This window comes from Amborella trichopoda, chromosome 8, assembly GCF_054954075.1.
Source record: "Amborella trichopoda isolate Santa Cruz 75 chromosome 8, AtrichopodaSantaCruz75HAP2 v2.0, whole genome shotgun sequence".
NCBI classification, from domain to species: domain Eukaryota; kingdom Viridiplantae; phylum Streptophyta; class Magnoliopsida; order Amborellales; family Amborellaceae; genus Amborella; species Amborella trichopoda.
This window is the reverse complement of record NC_142343.1, coordinates 11477869-11494874: the sequence shown is the minus strand read 5'-3', so window position 1 is coordinate 11494874 and position 17006 is coordinate 11477869. Positions and strand designations below refer to the sequence as shown.

Sequence of the window (17006 nt, the reverse complement as noted above, 5' to 3'; positions counted from 1 at the left end):
TGTGTCAAAAATAATTTTTCAAAATCTCAATATTTTAAAAAATTCCATAATACCACACACTTCAACTTAAATGAACAACTAAATAAAGGATACGAGGGTCCCCAAGTGCTGTTGACGTCACCCCCATGTCATCTCCATATATAGCAATACATTTTATGGAAAATGTATAGCCATACTGGGAGAAGAGCTTGACCAGGATTCTTTAGTAAGAACACTTATCTTTTCTATTCAATTCTCAAGATGGTCTTGCGCTATGAGAGAACAAACAATAAGGCACATATCAGTCACCAGTAATACTGGAGCAACGGCTTGAACATGACGAGGATGGCCATCGCCCAGGGTCCATAATCCAAGAAATGATAGAAGAACAACCTACTCCACAAAGCATTCCAATCATAATTGAGGATCCTATCCCACAACAAGGTCAAGATACTTCCATTGTAGACAATAAAATGTGAGCAAAGGATCTAATTAATTTGCTCTTCCAAGAAAAAGAATTAGATGAGGCGCACATGAAAGATAATGGACCAAATCCACATTAGGTCCAAGCTATCCATCTAGGACAAGATAGGTCTGCACATAAGCCCACACAAGACCCTGAGGCTAGTGATCCTCGAAACCACAATGACTTAGACTGGGATCTAAAACCGAAGAAAGGAAAGAAGAACAAACTTTGCAAAGAATTCAAGTCGTGGTTGAAGACATGAATCTACAAAAGGTCTAACAGATCCCCATCCTAGACAGTGGCGCAGGGGCAAATAATCCAAAATCTATGTCAAATTCATAATGATGTAAGTATCCTTAGCCCGAGTTTCGAAACTCAAGAAAAGATAGAAAAACAGAGCAATTCATGGAGAACCTCGATTTTAATTGAAGATACAGGCCCAAAAAAGATTCAAAACAGCCCTATGATACATATCTCCACAAAAATAGAGTGTGTGATCATGTCAATATTTCATAAAAATACAATGGGCAACCCACATATCTGGGGCAATAGATTAAACTCAAAGGAATCAGATACATATCCCTCTAGTGTCCAACTAAGGGAAGACAATAAGTCCAAATGAATAATTGTTCCCTCAAGAATCGGTGGAAAAAAGCAGACCGGGCATGAACACCACTCCGTTAACTAGGGCACCCCATATTCGAGAAGATCTACTCCTTGAAATAGAAAGTGTTGAAGAAGATCCAAAATGGGCAGTTCCATCGACTAGTTCATTAGGGATCATCCCATTCGATGAAAATATAATAGAGGCAGTCCCATCTAATACGCTGATAGGTGAAGGAGACTCTTCTATATTGGTAACTCTACTAAACTACTTGATAGGGACACCTTCATCTGATGATGATATCACAGTAGGGGCGATTGGTGAGGCCCACAGCTTATCTAAAAACTCCCAACTTGCCACAGGGGTATCAACTTATCAAGAGAAACATGAAGTTGCCACCGAAAAATAATATAAAAAAAGGGCAGGGTGATCATTTGCTCACCCCTTTCAATAGCGAGGCATTCACGTCTTGCTTAAGCACCCTACTACACAGCATCAGCCTAAGGAGTCATAAAAAGTAAAAAAAAAAAAAAGACTCATTTAAAGGAAATAAACTAAATGACCTTAACCAACGAGCAAGAGAATGAATGACTAAGACGCTGAAAGTGACTCCGTGTCTAAAGATCAAAGGTTCAAGTAATGTAATTCAAATAGAAAATTCAACATGAATTAAACAATCTTTGTCTATTAAGTGTTGGATATCCACCAGAGATAAGGAAAATCCAAAGACAATCAAGATTAGAACCTCCCTATCACTCAAAGGAAGGAAGAATGGTCGAGTTCTCATCTGTTTCTAAGGCGAAGTGCCATAATAAGAAAAAGCATAGCTGGCTCTTCCTCTCCTTCTCCTCTTTCTTTCTTATTCTTCAAAAAAAGATAAAAGAAAAAAATATATATATGTAAAAAATAAAGAGAAAAATTACAATAAAAAATTCATCGAGCTGAAAATCTAAAAAAAACCCCGAGTATTGGAAAAAATGCCACTAAGCTGAACATCCTAAAACGAGCTCGGGGCAATAGAAAAGAAGTTGTCTCTCTCTCTTCGTCTCTTCTTCAAAATCCCTTCTCTTTAAAACATCTTCCTCTCATCTCTTTTATTCAAAACGGTGCCAAAAAAAATGTTATAGTTAAAATGAAGGATCTCAACCATTTACACTTCAAATGCATAGTGGTAGAAGAATGAAATTGGAAATCTTAGTAGATTCCAAGCACTAGGGGGTAATAACGCACACTCTCCAAGACTTGTTTGTCTAAAACCCTAAAAAAGAGCTCTAATTTGGGTTGCCACACGAGGACTAGGATCTAAAGGTAAAAGAATACTTAATGATTCCTTGTTATGAAGGTTTTAGAAAAGACTCGGCAAGCTCATAAGGTCCACCAAAGAGGTCACAAGTGGTTAAACTATAATACCCATATTTTCAAGAACTCATTTCTTTAAAAATCTCTTTTAAAAATATTTTTCTTTAATTTTTTTTTAAAAAAATGCTCTATAGTAGCATGAGCCTAAACCGCTAACCAAAATGTTCTTTTGAAAATCTCTCGAAATTTCAATTTACTTGTTTTGTAAAAGCAGGTCGAAATGGAAGCCAACAGGCCTCAAACTAAGCCTAGATTCATTCCAAAATACCCCCATGGCCCAAAATTTCAACCCAACATAATGCTTAGATAGAGAAAAAACAATTCCCATACTATAGTCTACAACTTGTGGAGCGATAAAAGAAGGCAAATTATAAAAGAACCCTATAAAATCGGAACCCAATCAGTCTGAAACTCCCCAGCAAATTGCTAAAAAACAATTACTTTAAAATTTGGTGCCAATCCCACACCATTTGATACTAATTACTAAATAGGTGTAGCATACTATTGAAAAATGAAAATGAAGCACTGTTCATTATTGGGTAAAAATTACTGCAAAATTGCCCAAATTGGTGATTTTTCAGATCTGACATCACCCAAACCCCATAAGGAAATTATCCAGGCATTGGATATGCTTTCTCACGACGAGGGCTCTCCGGCAATTTGTATAATGTGGGGATTTTGACATCAGATGATTTTTAAAAGTCAGAAGTTGAGGTCTGTCTATTTGGGAAGAGTTTTTTAATGGGTTTTGATCGTATATGGATTCGTCTTTCTACTCATAATCTGCATAACAAAAACCCCGAAGAAAGTTTCTCATCATTCTCTCAATAACTTTCACAAGAGAACGTTGCATATGCATGGAGACATTTGGTCAATATGCAAATTCACTGAGAAAGATTTAACTATAGTTAACCACCCCCGCAAGGATGAAAATTTAGTTCGTTGCTAAATATTCTAAAGTTCGGTTTGGTAGGCCTTTACTCCCTCGATAGTGACCTCCAAACCTAAATATTCTAAAGTTCAGTTGGGCAAGCCTTTACTCTCTCGAGAGTGACATCTCAACCTTAATGGTCTTATTAAAGATTTCATCCTTCTCAAGGAGCATATAATGTCTATTTACACCCTCATGTGAAACTCAATCTAGGAGTATTTTAGGACCCCAAACTTTAAGATGTAACCTCTTTAACCCATATGCTATACTTAATAAAAAGCATTTCGAAATTTCATTCCCTAAGAGCTTGAAAAAAAACAATGCCTCAAGATCAAATAGCAACCCCCAAAGTTTTGAAGGCTGAGATCCTAGTATTACCAGACTCAATTTTTTTTTTTTTTTTATAGTATAATCATGTAATGACTTTCTAACCAGTTCCCAAAGTTTTGGATAAAAAGGATCTTCTAAACAAGTCTTTTGCCTGAAGGAGCAATCGTACAATACGCACCCACAGGACCGTAGTATACTCGTTGATTAAGTAATACAGGTTATCTTCCATTTTACGCCAAATAGTAGCCCTTGGTCATTACAAAATTGCATCACCAACCGTATAACAAATGATAGAAAACTTGGCACCTTCAAAGCAAATGGGGTGTGCACTGAAGCTCCATACACTGAACAAAGAGACGGTATACCCCAGCCCTACATTGGTCATATCAGGCACTTGAGATGAACTTAAAGCAGTATAGTGCCCCAAAACCATATTCAATCAAAGGTTGTATACAATTAGACCAATTTATTAGCCATTAGATATGAATTTAATAGATAAAAAAGTCACAATATTCAAGAAATTTGTTTTAAACTTTGTGCTAAAAAATAACACATCTTCAACTACCCGGTTTCAAATCTAAATCCGATGATGATTGGGACTTTTCTAAGTAAAAAATAGGAAAAGTTTATATCAAGCCGAGGCTCTAAACAATCAAATTTAAACCCAACTCAAAAATTTCACTAGAAGAGGTTGTTTTGATGCCTCAATATCCGCAAATTGATCATCTGACATCAAGATGCATCGACGAGAAAAAAATAGATTTCAAGTTTTGAAAATAGTACATCTTATCATGAATTTTGGACCGTCATCCATTTTCAAGATTTTCAAATTTTCATAGAACTACTCAATCTATTTTTGAAGCTTTAAATGTCATAATTAAAGATAATATATTTTAAGGCTATAACAAAAATTTAGAGTATTGAAATCACATTTTTTAACATTATTTGAAGGTGCGCTTTACTTTGATTGTTTAGATCCTCGGGCCTATACAAACAGCACCCATAAAAAAATATAAAATATATATGATCTCATTATATACATTTCCATTCAAAAAAACACTGCAAAAGAATTTGAATGTGAGGTGTTATATTGAGAGGGTTACCGGTTTGGTACCCTCGAGTCTCGTGTACATGGTACCTGCCTTGTGTGCCTAAACACACCCCCATAATCCACAGCTGATGTTGGACTCACGTGACCCTACCAAGGTGTTGACTAGAGACCCACCTTCCAAATTTTATCCAAACAATGTCTTTTCTAATAATTCCATAAAATTTTATCCCTAAAGTTGGGAGACAACAACAAACAAATGGGAGTCATTCACAACTTGGTCCCACTGTACAGCTTGCATTGTCTCGCGGAGGGAGGGAGAGAGGGGGCGTGTGCCTCTAACAGCTGTATCATGAAGAGAGATGGGACACCGGAAAAATAAGTGCTGCATATTTATATTATCATATCCATATCTATTTCAATTCTAAATAGTTGAGAAAAGGCTCTAACAATGATGATGATGAGATCCCAAATAATTGAAAAAAAACTCTAACAATGATGATGATGATGATGATATACATATCAACTTCCTGCAAGCTCAGTTTTTTGCCGCCCTCTCCATTCTTCATAATTGGTAATTGGGCCATCAGGCTCCCTTGCAACAGTCGAGGATCAACTCTCGATCTCATAACTCCACTGGGATAAGCCAATAACCAAACAAGGACATTAGCTCATCCAGCACAGAGGTTTCAACAGCTATGAACCACAACCGCCTCTACGGCTCTGCCAATTAAGAAATAAAATTGAAGCAGCAATGCAACTTGCACAAAGTTGAAGTTAGACTGAGAATACAGTAAAAAACTTCAGATTAAGCAATCTTGCCTACCACCATATCATGAGCCAATGGTAAAGGATAAAATAATGGGAGCAAGTTGTCAAAAGAGCAAAACGAAATAGAAAGGATCTTATCTAAATCAGATGGATGTTGTCATAGAATAAACAATCTTATTGCCATTTTCTTGTCCTTATCTAAATCATTGACTATGATAATAATTCAAATCCATGTTGACACTGAATACTCACCCTATGCAGAATTTATCACAATTGAAGAGACAAAAGTAAAACTTGCAAAATGATGGGTGCCAAATCACCACAACAATGGCCTCAACTTTCAACAACGGATCACACTAGACATATGCGGAGAATATGTTAGTGCAAAAGAAATACCTTCTTATTAACAGTTGAATTTGTATTTCAGGACACACGACTAGCTACGTTTACTTCCAAATTTGTCTGAGAGTATGGCTTGCTAGATTCCAGTAGTCATGACATTGAAAAAAGACCATGGTAATTTAGCAGATACCAATCCAATTATATTTTAGTTTTCACGAATCTGATGCATATACGAATACAAAAACACAATTCCGAAAATGGAAAGCCACAGACCCTCCTCTCCCGTTCTCACACTCATGTATCCCTTTTGCCAAGAAAACAATAAATGAAAAACACAACAGAAATAAAAGAAGAGGTGAATTATGACAAAAATTTAAGCTTACAAGGGCCAAATATACAGAATATTACACAGAGAATAATCAAGCAGCCATGAATTAAAGGAACACATATAAATGGCGACAATAACCAGTAAAATTTCAAATCACATTGTAGACACATCAATTTATCACTCTTAGATGGCATGTGACTAGGAGTTATCTTTACTGTTATTTATAGCTAAGAGAAGTTCACAACTGTTGGATAAAACCCACCTTAGGTCTGCAATGGGGCTGCAAGATTTGATCATCCTCCCTTCTTACCAACCCATCAAAGCTCTCCTAACTCGGTCAGCTATCTGATGTCTGGTTTGACCACTTCCGAGAGAGAATTCCTGGCAGTCATCCAAGAGAAACTTGTAGACTTCCCACTAACGATCAGAAAGAGCTTGCCTCCCAATTTCAGCCTACATGAAAAGAACAACGGAGATTATCAAAGTTTAACTTCAACTTCAAAACCATAAAGTAGCAATTCAATAAATGGGGCAGCATTAGGGAAAGGATGGAAAGGGGATTTTACAATGACCTTTTTCTATTAATATTTGTACTTTCATTGCTTTGTTATAAATACTTAATACTCTTAAAAATCTTAAAACAATCACCAATTTCTATTGTTACCTTTGCTCATTTATTGGGAACTTGGCTCCTTTTGTTGGGAAAAATAAAAAATAGGTACCATGGACCTTCATTATTCATTGTCTTAACTACTATATTTTAACCATTGATACATTCCCCAAAGATTTGTAGTTGAAATCCAGGGGGAATCCCAAACACTCGAGCCAATTTCCTCCAAAAAAGATTATCTTATGCAGAGACCTAGTAACTAAAATTTTACCATCCAACATTCAAAATTGTGATAATTGGATATCTTAGATTGATATAACCATTTCTATGAATACCATAACTCCCAAAAAAAAAGGGGGGAGGGGGGGGACACAAAAGCATAATAGAACAAGTCCTTACAGAAAATTACAAATCCCAAGCATTTTCAAAGCAAAGGTAACATCATAGAAAACCCGAGGTCTTCCCTTCCCAGATAACTCTACTGGATTGGCCACCAAGAGCTCAGGATCAGGACCCCGACTAATAATCATAATCCGCAAGGGATGAAGCATCTCCATCCTCAAGAGAGAACATAAGGCTTTCTGCTTCTCAGGATCCACAATCTTCTTCCCATCAATTGCAAGACAAACAGATCCACCTCACAGCGACCTTTCCCGTTTGAATTAAAACGACTATATGAAATCTAAACAACAGAATAAACCAATAAAAACTAGGTATTCATATGAAAGGAAATAAGTTCAAAAATCACCAAATAGTAAATCTATTCTTAATCAAAACATTCCCGTGACAGGATTTTAGACGGATGGTACCTGGATATTGTAATCTTTTAGAGTTCTCATGATGTCATAGAGAAGCCCCTTTTGATCGATTGTGGTAATTTGAAGCAATGTATGAGCTGGGCTTAAGGAATTGTCCATTGTCATAGAGACCGTCTTCTGCCGCAGACTATCAGGGAGTAAAGCTAGTTGATGGGCCTCACTTTCTAATAACTCAGAGCCAAATAACTCTTCAGCTACTGTGGGGGGAAGAAATGAAGATCCCCGATGATAGATCTCATACTCTGGACCGGCCAATTGAATCTCACAGCTGATACAGGACTCACCAAGAACAGCATTTAGGCGTTCGCAGGCGTCTTCTGTCTCTTTTTGGTGTGCAGAAGCTCTCTACAAAATCCATTGACAAAGTTTAGCTCCCACTAATTTTTCTGTCAAATTAAGTGCTAGTTCATTAGAAAAATCCTCATAACCAAGAAAGACCAAATGACCAATAAGACCCTAAATGTAATCCAATAGGTAACAGTTAATCTGTAATCTTCTACTCACATAATCACTTAAATAAGTATACTGACTATTCTGATGAATATCTGCATCTAACCATATATGAACAAGTAAAGAGAAGTTCCAAGAGAAGAGAAATGGTTAGATATACAAGTCTGAGAGTCTGGAGAACACATGACTGCTAAAATGCAAATGTCAGATTCATACAAGTTATCTAATACCCTATGAACCAACCAACCCGAACACCCCCCGAACCCTTTTCTCTCTTTTTTTTGTCTCCTTCTCCTTCAAAATAACAACCCTTTCTTCCCCTTCAAACTCTACCCAAGGTTAAGTATGCGGAATTTGCTGACGAGAAGCTAATCGTACTTGGAAGTCATAGCCTTATCAAGCAAATTGCGTATCTGCTAGCCTATGAGAAGGTGTGGAGACGCAGGAAGTCAATTAGTAAGCCTCTCTGAAGTTAGATGGTGGTTGATCTCAATATGCCAACATTGAGTTATTTGGTCTAAGACTAAGGCCCTACAAGAGTATGGGAGAAGAGAAATGCATGTCATTTCCCTGAAGATAATGAAGCCAAATTCTAAAATTCGGAGAATGCATTTCATTATACCAATGTTTGTATTGAACTTGACTATCTTGTCTCATAGACTTCCAAAAATGAGAGGTGCCAATAAAAAGCAAGACAATGTACGGCAGATGAAATGTTGAAACAAAGAATATGTGAGAATGAAATGCTTCCCTGTGAGTGAATAATAGTGCCCTTGGGTCTTATTTGCAAGAAAGGATAAATTCTCCCAAAAATTCCAGAAATAGACAAACATATTCAAGCATATACATAATCTAAGACAAACAGTATTGAAGGACCAGAGAAGCTACAATTGCCTCAAGCTAGTGTACTGTGGACCAGATTGAGTCAACGGCACAACGTCTCCAAAATCCAGCATCACATTTAGACAAGAACTCAGAGAATTACACAATAACTTGTTCTTGATTGTATGCATGATTATAGTTGTTGGAAACGTCTGTGATTTTGAATCATTTCTGGAATCGAAATAGCGGAATCGCGTGTATCAAAAGTATCGGAATCTAGGAATCGTTGTCCGTACGATTCGAATTTCAGAAAAATGATTGTCACTATTTCAGAATCGCGATTCAAAAAGTTAGGAATCGTGTTTCCTATTTGCATGAATCGATGCCCCTTCATGTTGGAATCACGTTTTATACCTATATGGAATCACACATGACCCCACTTGTTTTGGTGATTGCTGGAATCGTGATTCCTAAAATTCTATAATCATTGCCCCCATCAACTTGGAATCAACATTCTCATCATTTCGAAATCGTGATTCTCCTCATATTAGAATCAAGATTCTCCCCTTACTAGAATCGCGAACCAATTCCCTCTGCTATATGGGAGAAGTATTCAGAAAATATATAAATTTACCCATTACTACAAGATCGAATTTTGGTCTGTATATACTCAGTCCAAGACTCCAAGTACTAATGTCAACCTTTATGATATCTTTGTGGACAATCCCATACAATGGACTCGATCTACCGATAATCCTATTATGCCTACAAGGTCTGGAGCTAGTCAACGGCATACAAGGATTGAGAACAAGGGCAAACTCCCTTTATCTCATTTTCTTAAATCATAAAATAAGTACATGACATAGTAATTTGTATTTGCTAAATGTAGTTTTGAGTCTTTTGACTTTTGAAAATTGAGTTATTCAATTTTTAGTCAATTTCTCTAATATTTAATGATTAATTTAACCTAAAACACCACACATGGCACTTCGCTCATATTCTTATTATCTTCTTATTTTACTTAAAGAAAAGCATTTTTATCCTCTCATTCAACTTGAAGAAATGACTGTGTCGATCATATATTAAACATTATTACATTAGTAATTTAGTACCCAAACCATTTACCAAACATTATTAAATTTGAAGTAACATATTTTTTTGTATTAGTTATTCTTGGTAAGAGTTCGTAAAAAGTAACATGGAATGAAGGATGGAAATTAGTAAATGAGAAAATAAAAAATTTAACATGTTACTTATATTTTAAATTTTGATTTTATTGCAGTGTGCAACACCTTCATATTCTCTCACGCTCTCATACATGTCGCGCTCACTCATGATTGAACACACATCGAAGGGTTTCTGCTCTCCCCATGCTCACATATTACTCATATTTTAAATTTTGATTTTATTGCCGTGTGCAACAATTTCAAATTTTCTCACGTTCTCATATATGTCGCGCTCACTCATGATTGAGCACACATCAAAGGGTTTCTTCTCTCCCTATGCTTACATTGCTTCCTGCCAACATGGATTTGCAATTCCTTAATACTTTGAATAAACATTTAGCATTAGTAGAATCGTATTATTGTATAGCAAGGAATCACGATGTATGCCATATGGAATTTCAAACAACATGGATTCGCAATTCCAAAAAAATTGGAATCAACGTTTCTCACAAGTAAAATCGCATTCTTATGTAGCTAAGAATCATAAAGTCCTCGATATGGAATCTTGATTACGGCAATCCAGGAATCGAGATTTCTAAACTAAGTGGAATCTCATTCCGCAAAACATGGAAACGTGATTCCTTTATTTTAGAATCAACTTTCACCTGGGAAACACCAAATCGAGATTCCGAAATAGAATCGTTACCTCATAAGCGATTCAGGTAACTATATGAATGATTAATGATGTCATAGCATTCGTGCATGTCAAGAGACTCAAGACAATGAGCATTCAAGAATACCAATTAAACATATCATGATTTAAATTTGGAGTATTCCTACTTCAATCTTCAATAGACAATGTAGCCAATCCCATAAAGTCTGATTTTAAAATAAATAGAAAACCAACTCACAAATTGGATATGCTAATTTCCTATTATTTATGTCATTTTCCATTTATTTCCATTCTTTCAAACCTTTTGTCTCTGATGTATTCACTTCAATAAAAAAATTTCGTTTTATGCAATGTTTAGCTTCCCAAGATCAAGAACGTGAACAACTCCAAAAAACACATACAAGTACAGAACAAATTGTAGTAGAGGAGGTAATCATAGGGGTAATTCCAGAGTAATGATAGAGAAATAAACAATAAGCAGTGACACCGACAACAACCATACTAAGTACCAGTATACACTAAGGAAGCAAACAAGTTTTACCAAATTATATTAGAAAGATAAGTAAACCAAGAGGCGCAAAGCTCTAACCTGCCATCTGTCACAAAGAAGAGATCAACAACTATCCCATCTGGAGTCGTTGATACCTTCACTCTATGAACTGTAAGCTCAAGTTCACAAAGAACATGAGTAACGTCTGCCCAAAAAGAAAAATTAAAATGAACATATTCATTATTTTATTAGGTTTTAAAAAAAAAACAACTCAATTGCCATATTTTATCAGTTTGAAAAGAATTAAAGAGAGACAGACAGAGAGAAAGAGGAAAAGAAAAAAACAAGAGAGGGAAACAACGAAGAAAAAGGAATATGCATTACCATGTAACAATCCCGACCTGTCCAAACAACATAACTTCAACAAGAACATGGAAGAAGGCTTTGGTGGGGTGTACAGTTCATTGTAATACGAAATAGGATGAGGACATGCATATAAAAGCCTCTTGTGGATGCTAGACCACTTTACGTCTCTCAAAGGACCAGAGCTATGAAGAACCCACAACACTATGTAGCACCATCTACCATCTGTGGAAACATCTGTGAAAAATAGTAAAAGAGAACAATAAATGAACTACTGAACTTGAAGGGGAGCTAAACCTGGAACTACTACTAATGAAACAAAAAACCCCAAAACCTAAGCATTCTAAATCAGAATATCCAAATTTCTGAACCAGAATATCCAAATTTACAAAGGAAAATCCAAAAATAAATATGAAAAAAAAATTAAAAAGCCACCATGGATACCAATTTCAAAGGAAAATTCAGGGATCAATGCCGTCTGAGAGCAAGAATATATTTTCAACAGTAGAAGAAAGCATTTCTTATTATAAAAACTTCACAATTGAAAAATGAGACACAACCAGCAAGAAGCAAATCAACTCATAAAAAGATATAGGTAGATATAAATAAAAGTGTAAAAAAAGTGAGAACTTTTAGCACATAATAAGATAATAAGAGAGTATATTCTTCATTATCCAAGAAAGTAAATAAAAAGTGTTGCACAGTTGCTTTCTCTGAAACAAAGCAACCTTCCCAGATTCATGAGGCATAGTTTCGTTGAAAAGGAAAATTAATCTAGAAGTTGCAAATTGGAGCAATATTGAGACCCTAAATCACTTATCATGACAACACTAAATAATAAAGCTATCCAATAAAAACAAAGTATCCCATAATTTACTAGTAGCTTTCAAAGAATTGATAGGGTAAATAATCTCGCTTTGTTGAAAATGGAAAAAGGCAAACCTTTTGTGTGTGCAAGAGAGAGATAGAGATAGAGAGAGATAGAGGATTTGTTACGTTGACCATCAAATCGCAGAGAGATTAGGTAAAAAAACCAGTAAATCCATGGACGACATCAATACCTTCAATATAACCCTAAAATTTCACATACAGGAACAATATAAGCCCTAAAAATTGGCCAAAACCAACAACATTGCCATAAAACCTACCTCCTCTAACAATGCTAGGGCCAAATTCGAGCACAATTCGACAGAGATCACAACCAAAACCAGTTTGATTAGGACAATTTACAGTGATCACACTCGACTCATCCGGCCTTTGGCTTGGCTGTATAAGCACCAGGTCATCGTTGGGAACTTCCATTGTAGCGAAAAAGCGCCAAAACCGTAGAAACTAACACTGGACTTCGAGTCGGGGGAAATTTCAAGGCAGGTCAATAGGAAGATTCAGAGCCATGAAAACATCGAAATCGAGCTTTACGCACTCCCGGTTCTTCCATCAATGCAAAACAGACTCTCTCACTCTCAGTTTCCAATGGTTCTCACGCCAAGGGCAAGAGCTCTCTTGGGGTGAGACCACCACCTTCTCTCTCTCTGGTTAGGCTGTCGGCCAAGTAGCTTCCAGGTTTCTATTTTTGTATGCTGCCGTTTCTGGAGACGGTCACGTCATCAATTAGGTACACCTCAGCACTATCGGATAGGTCCACATCGCCACTCTTAATTGGGTGGAGCAGAAACTAACCAAAAATCCAGGGAATTAATTATAAAAAATTTATTTTGCCAAGAAAGAAAGGTAAGAAGGAAAATACTGAGGGAAAAGACCCCAAGACATCACGTTCAACTCAGTTAACCCCAACCTAATTTGTTTTCACTTTTTTCTCTAAACTATACTCTCTAAGTAAATATCCCCAACTAAAATAAAAGTAAAAAAATATTTAAAATACCCTCTTTTATTTTTACCTTACCCACAGCTCTTTCTCCTCTATCCCATCAAACTACAGTGGGCTCGGCACCATGTAAATGCGGTTCGGCAGTAGGGCTCCAGTACTGTGTAAAGTGCGGTCCGACAACATCTCGTATAGGATTTCAAGGCTCCGACACTATGTAAAGGTGGTGTGGCAATACTCAATTTCGGATCGATAGTTGTCGTAAGGCGGTCTAGCACTTATGTGCTCCAACAATGTGCTACTAGGTCCAAAAGCCAACGTGAAATCTGACCAAAATGATTTTTGTGTTCAAAAAAAGGTCATTTTTGTCTAAAAAATGAACTTTTTTTCTTGGGGGTATTTACATAGAAAGTTTATTTTGGGGAAAAAAGTGAAAGAAAGAGTTAAATTGGGGCAAATTGTATAGAAAGTATTTTTCCAAGTAAAGATATGATGAGCATGTGACCATGGAAGACTAGAAAAATTGATAGCCTGGTTGCAGGTCAGGTTGATCCGTGACTCGACTTTATGTACCACGACAGCGCTAGAAAAATCGATAGCCAAGCTACGGGTTGGGTTGATATGTGACTCGACTTTATGGACCATGACAAGGTTCATGAAAAGTTAAAAAATAAGTTGTTCAAAAGTCGGATCGGAGATTCAAGTTACCTGATCTGATTTGGGCGATTCTCGATTGGTGTATAGATGACAAAGGAATAATAAAAAAGGAGACCCAAGGAGACCACTAGGTTTTTTGATTTGGAATTGCTCACATCTCGATCCCTACCTGACTTGGTTGATTCAAAGCTAGGTGATTTAAAAATGGGGTGCACTTTGTATAAGGCCGGCTCCTTAAACAATCAAAGTAAGGCACCCCTCCAACTAGTCACGAAAAGTTGTTGTTTTAGTACTAGAAATTCATGTAATTATCTGAAAATCCATTTTCATCTCTAACTATCATATTTAAAAATGGTGTGGATATAGTAGATTTATGAACACTTGGAAATCACAAAGCTGGACGGTCCAAATATTAAATTACAAAAATACTATTTCTAAGACTTGAAATCCGTTTTTTATTCACCATGAAACAACTTAAGATCGAGATGATAATTTAAGGATTTTTTAGCATTGAAATAGTATTTTTTGGAGAATTTTTTTTTTGGTGCACCTTGCTTCTATGGTATAATGTTAACGCTTTATATGAACATTATTCCTTTAAAATTACTGGTTATAAAACATTTGCAATGTAAAAATCAACAATAGACGCAATGGGGCTGTCCGATAAGACCTGTGGGGTTAAATATTGGTTATAACCCTTGGGGTTTGGATAAGAGAATTTAGTTTGGCTTTAGATTAGTGTGCACAACTAAATTTGGGAATTTGGGTTGACTTAATAACAGATTGAATCTGACTTGCTTTAAACTTAGTTATCTTAATAAGATTTAGGGTACAATCAGATTTCAATCCAAAGATAATCCAACTTCATAAAGAGATCAAAATTTTCTATGGATCGTCGGCAGCGTTGGCTATAAATCGCATCGAAATCGAAATAAAACAAGAAATAACTATATTGTACTAGATAAATAAAGCAATAAATAAAATAAAGATAAAATATACAATAAAGCAAAATGAAATAAAGTAACTTGCCAACCCGACACTTAACAGTCGTATCCTCGATAAGATCACAATTAATGATTGAAATTGAATCCTTCCTTCTTCAAAGAAATGCCTCCTACAACTTCTAGGTTTGATACGAAAGGAATGTTCCTATGAAACTAAGGTTTAAGCCATGAAAATGAAATGAAATGCTTATAATTTAACAGTTGTAAATGATCATGGGTAAGTAAGGGGTTATCTTAAAACTAGGGTTAGGGCTTAGAAGTGTCTATCCTAAGATTCGAAGGTTTAACCTAATCACCAATTTCTAACCCTTAAAAATGTCTAAGAAAGTGTCTATTTATAGGTAAAAATGCATCCAAAATGGGAAGGCGGTAAACTTAGACCAATCTTGAGCTGACAAGTGGCAACGACTGTGGCATTGAATGTACTTTTTCCAACGATGCAGCCTGCACCGTTGACAACTAATCAGATTTAGTTGATGCAGATCTTTACATTTCTCTCCCGAAATCTCCGATTTGTTGGATCTTATGATATTGTCAATCAAATTCACTGTAATCCTTATTTTGGATGGTTGGGTTTCCCAAGCTAAGAAAATGTCTATTTGTAGTAAAAATGCATCCAAAATGGGAAGGCAATAAGCTTGGACCAATCATGAGCTGACAAGTGGCAACGACGCAAATCTGTGGCATTGAATGTACTTTTTCCAGCAATGCACCCTGTGCCGCTGACAACAAATCAGATCCAGTTGATGCAGATATTCTTAGGATTTGTGTATTTGCCGTTTCTTACCCGATATCTTCGATTTGTTGGATTTTATGATATCGTCACTCCAATTCACTGTAAAACTTGTTTATTTTGGATGATTTGGTTTCCCAAGCTACAGATTTCAAGATTTAAAGAATATTTAGAGGATATTATAGTATGAACAATGCTAAATATTTTGGGGGATATTATAGTCTGGACCATGCTCAGGCTAACTATAGGCTAGGGAAAACTATGGTGGACTGAACTAGTGGGCGGTTAAATGGATTGAATTAGGCACTATTTCCTATGGTTTGAGGTTAATCTTCTATACTTAGGATTCAAACATTCAAGAATAAAGTCAATTTCAAACTAGATGTCTACAATTGCCCTTCTTTAGGGCACAATGTTATTTGAAAAACGAGCGGCAGCAAAGAAGTATGCACCTCAAACTAATGGAAGCTTGAAAGCTGAGAACTCCTAGGCAAAGGATGGTGATCTTATCAGGCCCGCTCGCACATTCATGATTGTCATCCTATCCCAGTTACATGACTAGGAATTTTATGCATCTAAGCTTATAAAGTTGAGCATTCTTTGGGATGTTTTTGACACTGTATATGTTGGGATTATTGACTGGGTTCCATCGTGCCATTGATTCTAAGTTTTGAAGTTGAATGAAAAATGATGGAAATGATCTTAATTTTCTCCCTAGATTATGTTTTCCCTTGGCTTTTCCTAATGTGGAGTAGGATTTGGCTTTCCTGGGAAATTCTAAGGTTTGGTTTTCTAAAGTTCTTGGAAGTCTTTATTATCGAGCAATGCTTGATTCCAGCTCCCTTTTATAAAACATTTTTTAGAAATTTTTTGAAATAGGTAGAAATTTTAGAAATAGACACTAGTGTTGGGTTACGATTTAAACCAAAGCGATTAAAATGTTCATAAATCACAAACACATAATTGCAAAACCATCCAAACTGTAATTGCTCTCGCATTTGGTGTTTAAAAATTAAAATTCAGGAACTGACAATTTAATTTACCCAAAACAAGAAATGACAATTAAGAATGAGAAATTAAGAAATAACAAAATTAAAAATTGAAAAATAAGAAAATAAGAATATTGAAATTACCAAAAACTTGAAATTAAGAATTAAAAGAAAAAAGGAATTTTTAAAAGAATTAGATTTTTAGTAAAAAAAGAATGACACAATTAGCCGTTTAACTCATGCGACTA

General features: G+C 35.9%; 1 pseudogene across 1 annotated transcript; it reads right to left on the bottom strand.

Annotated features, from left to right (window-relative positions):
* Window positions 1–6425: 6425 nt before the first annotated feature.
* LOC18436005 (ACT domain-containing protein ACR9-like) lies at window positions 6426–13096 on the bottom strand (annotated as a pseudogene). Its single transcript, XR_016060542.1, has 6 exons — window positions 12699–13096; window positions 11572–11787; window positions 11287–11392; window positions 7578–7931; window positions 7158–7450; window positions 6426–6611 (listed from the first exon to the last, which is right to left on the bottom strand). The product of XR_016060542.1 is annotated as an ACT domain-containing protein ACR9-like (transcript).
* Window positions 13097–17006: the final 3910 nt, after the last annotated feature.